The 9607-nt window shown below is 46.4% G+C and overlaps 1 long non-coding RNA gene across 1 annotated transcript; it reads right to left on the bottom strand.

Moving 5' to 3' along the window:
• Positions 1 to 253: 253 nt before the first annotated feature.
• LOC115296144 lies at positions 254 to 3696 on the bottom strand. The gene is made up of 3 exons (XR_003910756.1): positions 3580 to 3696; positions 1492 to 1572; positions 254 to 517 (listed from the first exon to the last, which is right to left on the bottom strand). It is a non-coding gene; the product is annotated as an uncharacterized LOC115296144 (long non-coding RNA).
• Positions 3697 to 9607: the final 5911 nt, after the last annotated feature.

Below are 9607 nucleotides of genomic sequence, written 5' to 3' on the forward strand. Positions count from 1 at the left end.
TATCATCATGATTATTCCGGGCTGGCCCTGAGTAGCTGAGTGGCAGGGCAGAGACTAGACCACCCGTCTGCTGACTTCCGGCCCTGTGCCTTTGTGGGTGCAGCACCCTGCCTCTCCCACCTCACCGCAGATGGTCTATATATTTAAGAGGCTCTTGTAGCCCCTTAACCATGTTGCATCAACCGCCAGGTATAATCTTCAATATAATTTTCAGACATGACTCATGGAATGTGTAAGAATATGTGCAAGAAAATTTAATTTCAGTGATCATTTGCAGATTAGTGGAGGCAACAATTAGCAGAAGACAAATGTATTTTCTCCTGCTTCCAGGATTCTCTCAAATGCAACCAACCAGCCCACAGAAGCAGTCCTGATATCCCGGTTCCTCAGTCTTCCACAGTCTTCCGGGCACTTCATTCCACTGGACCCTCACTAGGGGCCCCAGGGGGTGACAATGGCACTTTCTTGACTCCATCTGGACTGTCTTTCTTTTCATCTTCAAGGAAAACAAGAGTCTCTGCAATATGCAAACGTAGAGTGCTAAACAGAATTTGGGGTCAAGTACAGATAAGTTCAAAGCCTGATTCACTAAATTGTGAAAATTTCAAACTGCTCTGAGCCTCTGTCCCTTCACCTATAAAGGGAGGATAAAATTACCTTTTTTGCTAGTTTATTGTGAGGAATAGAAATTATATATGTCAAGAGTCAGGTATACAGTAGTTGCTCAATTATTAGCAGCAATTAAAGCTGCAGCCAGGTGTTTGTGAAGTCTGCAGCGGTCAGGTGAGACGCCGTGTTACCAGGACCTCGATTTTTATATTTGGCCTCAGAAACTCTTCTTCCTTCTCTTTTCCCTTATCCATCCTAGTAAATTCCTCTGTGCACACAAAAACATTTCCCATATATAAAATGTCATTGTTGTTGCTCCCTCTACAATTTTTTTTTAATTTTTTACTATAGTTCGTTTATTTTTGAGACAGACACAGACAGAACATGAGTGGAGGAGGGGCAGAGAGAGAGGGAGACACAGAATCTGAAGAAACAGGCTCCAGGCTCTGAGCTGTCAGCACAGAACCTGATGCAGGGCTCAAACCCATGATCCGTGAGATCGTGACCTGAGCTGAAGTCGGCTGCTCAACTGACTGAGCCCCCCAGGCGCCCCCTTCCACAATTTTTGATCTAAGATAAGAGGACTTGATCCTTCCCAGGCCCTGTTTGATTTTAACTCAGGAAAAGCTGACTTGGAAAGTTGGGTATTTCCATTCTATGCAAGCTGGTTTTAGCCTAAAGTTTCACTCACCTGAGCTAAGAAAAGGCGAATCACTGGAGGAGCACCTATTTTGCTCCTTTTAGTGAGTCCAGAAACAAGCAGGGGGCACATGGGATGAGCACGTGTGACACGTGTGTCCTGTGCTGGGCGCTCGTCCTGGGCGGGGCGTCAGGGAGGTTTTTAAGCTAGGAACTGCTTCAAACCCGTTCCCCGAGGCTTACCTGGATCCAGAACTGTTCTTCCTCCCTTCTGGGAAGCATGGAAGCAAAAATAAATTCAGGGGAAATTTTCAGTCTTGTTGCCTAAGTACAATACAATTTTTCAATCTTGTTGCTTGTTATTTTTCATTAAAACCCACCAGCCCTAGAATTTTGGTTCTCCTGTCCATAGGAGCACAAGAAGACAGAGAATCCGAAACAGGAGTCAATAAAAACGTGCCCAATTTTGGAAAAACAGATGGCACCCTGCAGGTAAAACCCCAGGAATCCAAAGTACTGGAAGTTACTTTTTAATTTACATTAATTATCAAAAATTGTTTACATAAATCCTCCTGTGAAATCCTGAAACATGTAAAAAACATTACACCTAAAAGTTGAAATACTCTACGATTGAGCTTGTATGTATTTATCACACGTTATTTCTCTTAAAAGAAGAAGAGGGAGAGGCAGGAGGAGAACCATTCAACACGCAAGTCTGCAAAACAGGTCACTTGTGGTAGCCGAGCAGCCACAGGACGCTGGGCACGGAGCTGTTGATAGTTCTGTTCCCAAGTGGCCGCCAGGCAGACCTCTTAACATCAAGCTCAAATATTAAGTATCAAGGGGTCATGTCTCTGCCCAGTGGGCCAATCTGTTTTCAGGAAGCTACTTTTCCTGCCAGATAGAGACACAAAACACCTTCCCATCAGAGTAAGCGGGAGGCTTGCAATTAAAAGAGGAAGGAGTCTCCCCAGGGGGCTGCCTACTGAGTGGCAGACGCTTTGGAGGAAAGCAAAGACCCCTTGGCGATTAGATGAATACAGACTGTTGTTCTGAGATGTGAACTCTCAGAAAATCTGTTCTCCGCAACACAAACCAAAGACCAACCTACCAGAAAATAAGGTCCCGGCCCAGAGCAACAGGGGATGAGGGAGAATTGGACAAATGTGTGTGTGTGCACGCATGTGCACATGCATGCCTGCACACACACGCACACAGAGTCATTTTCACTAAAAAACAAACAAAAAACCAGAGTCCATTCACCAGCCAAAACTGGCCAAATAATGCCACATAAAACCAGTCCACGTTCTTCAAAATACAGTTCACCAGCTTAGCGCAGAAAGTCAGGGTCAGCGCCCCAGCCCGTGGGGGCAGCCAGATTGTTTGCTCCTTGTTCACTCAAGTCAGCTTGCAGTTAAGTACAAGAAGAAACCTAGCATGAAAAGCTTTTATTTTATGAATTCCAGCAATAATTGTTTTAACTACACACTTACAGCAAATTTCATACTGCTGCACACTTCAGCTTATCTTCAAATGACAAGGCTGTCTTGTATGGTAGTCACACCTCATCAACTGTCACATTCAATGATTGCTTACTAACAGCTGGCTTACATATAAAGTTTGATCACCTTGAACTTTGAAACAAAGCATTAAAACTTAATCCCATAGAGAGCAGACTTATGGAAAATAGGAATCCTCTTAGTGTTAATGAAATAAAACAAGTAATATTAGTTATAACAGCTAAGATTTATTGAGCCCCTATTATGTCCTAGGCACTGCACCAACAGATGTTACCATCTTCCTGGAACTCTTCCTAGAACTCTTGAGAGACGAGCTATTATTATCTCCATTTTCCTATTAGGAAATTAAATCTCAGAGAGGTTAACTAACTTTCCCACAGTCACACAGCTGGTAAGAGGCAGAGCTGGGATTTTAATCCAGACAGCCTGAGTCTAGAACTGGAACCTATACATATAGATGAAACAAGGGTTTTGCTCCTTATATTGTTAAGCCCAACTTACTTTATTTCAATAAAACAACATCATCCATTTTTCAATAAATTATCATGTTCCATTGCACTGTCAACATCCTAAGAGAGAAGTTATTAAAATCACATTCACAATGGCCTGGCTTTCTGTAGTATTTTTCCTCTCAATATTGCAAAATGCTTTTAGACACATTGTCGTGTGTACCTTCTCACGTCCTGAGGAAGTAGGTCGTGGAAAGCCTCTTTGTCACAGCCTCAGAAGTAGAGAATCTGAAGTAGAGAGAGGATAAATACAACTCCTAGGAGAATTCATGTCAAGCAGTGAGGTTTATATACTCAATTACCTTTAGAATCTAATTAGATTTCGCATCTCCCGGGGAATTCGCGTATTGATTCTGAGAAACCGTTAGGTAAAAATGTCTCCGCTCCGTGCTCGTCTGCCGTTCCCATGACTGGTAGGGTTGAGGTCAGGGTGATGGGTAGGGGCGTGGCTAGAGTCTGTTTTGATTCTTAGTTTCATCACTTGCTAGCTTTAGGACTTTGGGGAAATTACTTCACTTTTATGGGCCCTGGCTTTCTCAGCTATCAAATGGGAATAATTGTCATCTCCACCTCATGGAGTCATTTTCATAATTAAATAAGACAGTGCAGGCAAAGGGTTTGGCACTGGCCTCACACAGAGCGTATACCTAAGGGCTGCAGGCAGTTACCATCAGTGGTGGCAATGTGCCGACAAGCATTTCTGTTCTTCAAAGTGAGCCTCAGGCATGGAGACCCTCCCCAAATCTTAGAAGGACTCCTGCTCAGAGGGAGGTTAGAAGAACTGTGCTAGGAGGGAGAGGACACAGCACCCTGTGAATAGAGACCATAGTTGCATAGGGATTGTGGTTTAGGATGCTTTCAGATTGAATAAACTCAAAGTGGTCTAAACAAGGGAATTCAATCTGATGACAGAAGTGCAGGGGTAGAGCTTCTTCAGGGCTGATTAATTCAGCAACTCCCAAATCCTGAAGAATCCAGGCAATTTACATTTCTTCGGTCTACCAAACTCAGTAGGTCAGGTTTACCCTCGGGCTGGTTCCCTTCTCTTCACTAGATGGCTGCCACGTCCCAAGATTAGGAACAGCTCTAACAATGTGCCAAAGAGGTCGAGGGGCCGTTTCTTTCTTCCCTATTCTTTAAGAAACAAACCTTCCCCAGAAGCTTCTAGACTTGCCCCATGTCTCATTCATTGGCCAGAACTGGACATACATTCACTCTAAACCAATCACTGGGACCACTAGTCCCAGAGTTACCAAGATTTGGCTTCTAGGGCTAGAAATGAGTAACACAGAAAAAACAGACACCTGGACAAAATCAGGGTTCTGTTAGCAAGGAAGATGGCGGAGCGGCTGTTTGGTAGACTACCAACAGCGTTTGCACTTCTCAGATACCTACACAAACATGCTTTCTTGAAACTGGGTCTGCACAAACGTAACATTGTGTGAACCGGGCATGCATGTACATCACAGAAGTGGACATCAACACATCATTACTCTGTCCTGTGCTTTGGGTTTCTGCAGCAAAGTTTCTGAATCAGAGCTCTCTCATAACTATGCAGCTATCAGAACCTCAAAGCCTCAAATGCTATAGTCAGAGAAGAGTGCAGGGAGAAATGGGGCTATGCAGCCATCCAGGAAAGTAGACGTACCACTGGGGACGTCTTTCAAAGACTTATCCATTGACAGATTGGAACCCAAGAGCACCAGAACGGAAAAGACCCAGAGATATGACAGGAGATCTCTTCCCCATCTTCTGACTGGACTCCCCACAAGCCTCACTTTTGCCCAACATTAAGCACCTCCCCTGGTCCATTTTTCAGTTGCAACTTCCAGGAAATTATTTCAGGAGGCTGAGGTGTTTCTGGAAAGAGCAACCATCTCAGGGAAAGGAAACTGTGCCCTATACCTGAGGCTTCTAAACTGTGGGGACCCCGCTGGTCTCCCAGGGCAGACAGATCCTGGCAAAAACAAACTAATCGTCCTGCATTCAGCAGCCACCACTCTGAAAGTAAGGTTGGAAGATTCATTTCACTTATAACATTCTTCTGATTGCAAATCAGAAGACTTTAATTTTTCCAAAAAGTATTTCGCTGAGAGTTGAGGTTATTCAGGCACTTTCATTATTATTCCAGGGTTGCCCGGATGCCCTGAGATTTCTCCACTATCCTGGAGAGACCTGGAGAGACTCACATCATGGAGAGAGACCCAACAAGTATTTCCTCTCCTGCTTGTTGATGGGAGAGCCTGGAATTGAAGAATTTTTTCCATGAGAACATAATGGTCTACATGTACATAACAGGTGTAACCTGCTCATCAAATTTGGAGTACAAATATAATTACATCTTTGTTTTTTGCCTTCATTTAATCACTAAAACTCTTATAAGGAAGCTGAAGACCTCTGATCTGCCTTAAACCAAAGCACAGCTGGTCTGGCTATCAGAGTTTCCAGGAACAGTATCCAAAGTGGTGGTTAACAGCCCAAAAGCCATTCTAGTCTCAAAAGAATTGTCCAAACACCTCGTGGTAAGCCATTTCCCTGGCCAGTGGGTGGTGTGCAACAGACATGAAATAGGCATGTGACCCAGCCCTGGCCACAGAGATGTGAAAGAAGCTGGAAAAGATGCTTTCTGTCCTGAAAAAGTGTATTTCACAATCTACAGGGAGAAATTCTCTCTCTCAGTTGTCTCTCTTTCCTAGTGCTGCTCTTGGCTCTGTATCCCTGAGTGTTAGTCACCCCTCACTTCTTGGAGGGGAAAAGAATACATCTGGGGTAGAAAAACACCAGCTCAGAGTGTGGACATTACTGTGAATGTGTGGATAGAGACTACTGACAGACTGCTTGGCATAATTTTGGAGTTTGCCTTTTTTTTTTTTTTTTTCCTGAAAGAGTAAAGGAAGAAAAGGACCCTTTGCCACTATTTGGTTTAACTCCCCCAAATAGATTATGATGTGACAGCGTCACATAATTTAAGCTTATATGTGAGGGGTTTAAAAGCAGTTGCTTGAAAATTGTTTTGCATCTTAAAAAAAAAACAACCCACAACTTCAGAATGATTTCGATTTTCCATTCCTAGGAAGAAATGAAGCGAAATGCTTTTAATTTTACTAAAAGTGCCCTCTCGTAATTTTAGGATCACAGTTTCAAGGCAGAAATGGAAAATTACCCACGTAAGGTCTCTCCAGTAATCACATCTGTCTATTATTCATGCTTTGATCTTCCCAGATGTTGCTGGCCGGGCAAGAGAAGAAACCTCAGATACTGCAGAGAGGAGTGCTGCTGAGTCAGGTTCATGGGTTTTTTCCCAGTGAATGGGCACTTCCTGTCAAGTGTGACCTTTAAGAGGAAACACAATATTAGCTGACTATTAAGACAGCTGTCTGTTGTCACATCAGTGGCCAATGTGATGATATTAACTGTCAGTCTCCCAACAAAATGTTTATTTTATTTCATTAATACCATTCCCACTGGTGGTGGAAAGGGTGAAACTGGGAGCGCCTGGGTGGCTCAGTCCGTTAAGCTCAGGTCATGATTTCACGGTTGGTGAGTTCCAGCTCCGTGTTGGACTCTGTGCTAATGGCTCAGAGCCTGGAGCCTGCTTCAAATTCCGTGTCTCCCTTTCTGCCCCTCCCCCGCTTATGCACTCGTTCTCTCCTCTCTCTCTCTCTCTCTCTCTCTCTCTCTCTCTCTCTCTCTCTCTCTCTCAAAACTAATGAAGTAAATTAAAAAGGGTGAAACTGGAACACACCTGTCCCGGTTGCCCATATACTGCAAGCCTCTCCGTAAATACAATTGTCCCTCGAGCATGGCAGCCTACGTAGGACACAAAACTCCTCTACCATTGTACGCAAAGCTCTTCAGATTTTCAGTCCTGGTTTAGACTTTTCCAGGATTGTCAAGGTTTCTAGTTCCTTGGACGTGGACACCACACCTTGACGACAAGAGTCACTTCTGTACCCCTGGAGTTTCTAACACAGCACACTGGTAGGAGACTCTCCAGCTAGCTAGTAAATATGCTTTGAAAATTGGGCCTGATCCCTAGGGGGCAACATAGCCAAACACACTGGGGAGGTCGGACCAGCCAGCAGAGGGCGGGGCGGCGGGAGGCGGCGCCTCCCACCGGGGGCGGAAGTGGAGCCACTATGCAGACGAGGCCAGGCTCCGAACCCTGTCGGAGTCCCACACAGCCAGCCGGTCCAGAAGGTTTTGACAGGCCTTCCCTCGGGGCTTAGCCGCGTGCTACCTGACCTCTCGCACCGCCACACCAGATCTGGGAGCTGCAATCCATCTTTTACACCCACTCCCCTATGCCCACCCCGCCTCACGCCCCACTCTAACCCCAAGAGCTGAGAGTTAAAAATGTCTATAGCATCAGGATTCTGCCACTTTTCTGGTGAAAATAATATTGAACAACACAGAAGGAACTTAAACACCTGCAAATCTTCCATCATCGTTAATAGTTACCATTTATTACACACCGCTGGGAGCTGTGCAGCCACTTTTCTCACTCAACTTCACACTCATCACATGAAGGAGCAGCCCTGTGGGGTGAGGCGCCCACGCTGCACTGCGGGGGACAGGCAGCCCTGGGGTCCACTCAGGGTCTGTGCCCTCGCCCGCACTCTATTCTATTCATTCACTCCCCAAACCTTTAGTGACTATTCAGTAGGGGCCCTGCGTGCTCCATGCTGTCAGGGATTCAGGGATAAAAGACACAATCCCCTCCTTTAAGACTCGTTGTCCAGAGAAGCTCCGGGCCTAATAATGAGATGATTACACAACGTGGCCATGGCGGAGAGGAGTCTCCACAGGCAGCCGGGCAGGGCGGCAGACTCTTCCAGGAGGAAACGCTGCTGCTTCACAGGGGCAGCCCTGTCAATAGGCTTCGCGGCCTCCACCCCTGCCTCCCACGTGCCTGAACCTTGTCCTGCCGACTCCAGTGACTGCGCGATGCGCGTGGCGCCCCTCCCTGGTTTCTCAATGCCTGCCGAACAGCCTCGCTGGCACACTTGCATCAGAACAAGTTTTGGAGGATAAATAGGGGAGCAGGTCGTCAAAGTGGGAATGGGGTGGGGGTGGGTTGGGAGGCTGGAGGGATTCTAGGCAGAGGGAATGGCCTGAGAAGGTCTCTGTGACTGGAGCATCGGTCCCAGGAGGCATGGGGACAAGAAGACCAAGAGGTAGTCAGGAGCCAGGTAACGCCAGAGGCCTTTCAGACCATGTCAAGGGGCATAGATTGTGTTCTAAAGGTTAGCAGGGGGGAATGTTATAACAGGGAAATGGCAGGGTCGTAAATGTGGTTTCCCAAGTATCATTATGGGGCGCCTGGGGGGCTCAGTCGGTTAAGCGTCCGACTTCAGCTCAGGTCACAATCTAATGGCTCCTGGGTTCAAGTGGGTTCAAGACCCGAGTCAGGCTCTGTGCTGACAGCTCAGAGCCTGGAGCCTGCTTCCAATTCTATGTCTCCTTCTCTCTCTGCCCCTCCCCCTGCTCGTGCACTCGCTCGCTCTCTCTCTCTCTCAAAAATAAATAAAATATTTTTTAAAATTTAAAGAAGTATCATTATGCCAGCATGATGAAGAATGGGTTGGAATGCAGCACTTTTTGGATGCAAAGGCCAGGGAGGGGCTTCCCGAATCCAGAGAGGGGACGTACTAGGACCTGAGAAAAAATGGCCGTGGCAGGAGTGGAAGAGGAGGAAGGATTCCAGACTTATTTTGGAAGTAGAAGAAGAGATCAGACTTACCGACCAAATAATTGTAAATATGGAATGTGGGAGGATGACTCCAGGGCTCTGGCTCAGGTCACCATGTGTACGATGACACCATTTCCTTTGGGTGAGCTCTGGGACTGCGGCTTACGCAGGGCTGCCTTATCCGCACAAGGCACAGTGACAAGTACCTCGTAGGTACTCAGTAAATGTTTGTGGAATGAATGTGAGTACGAATGCCTGAGTGAGGAATATTAACAAAGAGCAATGGGAGGGCGGGCCTTGGTTGATGGTGCACGCTGACTATGAGATGTCAGAGGAAGATGTGCTGCAGGCTGTCGTACACGAGACTGGGGTTCAAAAGAAAGATCTGAGCCAAAGGTCTAGACTGGAGAAGCAGCTGCATTCACAGGGTAAGGGGAATGGCGGACAAAAGAAGTCACAGTCAGACATTGGGAAACAGACATTGGGAAACACACAGGTCCCGCAGAAGAACAAGGGCCCTGGGAAAGAGGTGTGGAAGGAAGACAGAAAGCGTGATGGTGCAGGGCTCCAGGACAGAGGGGCTGTCCCCGGCCCCTGCAGGCCAAGTCGGACGAGAACTGGAATGTATCGAGGACAGA

Source organism: Suricata suricatta, chromosome 7 (genome assembly GCF_006229205.1).
Source record: "Suricata suricatta isolate VVHF042 chromosome 7, meerkat_22Aug2017_6uvM2_HiC, whole genome shotgun sequence".
NCBI lineage: Eukaryota > Metazoa > Chordata > Mammalia > Carnivora > Herpestidae > Suricata > Suricata suricatta.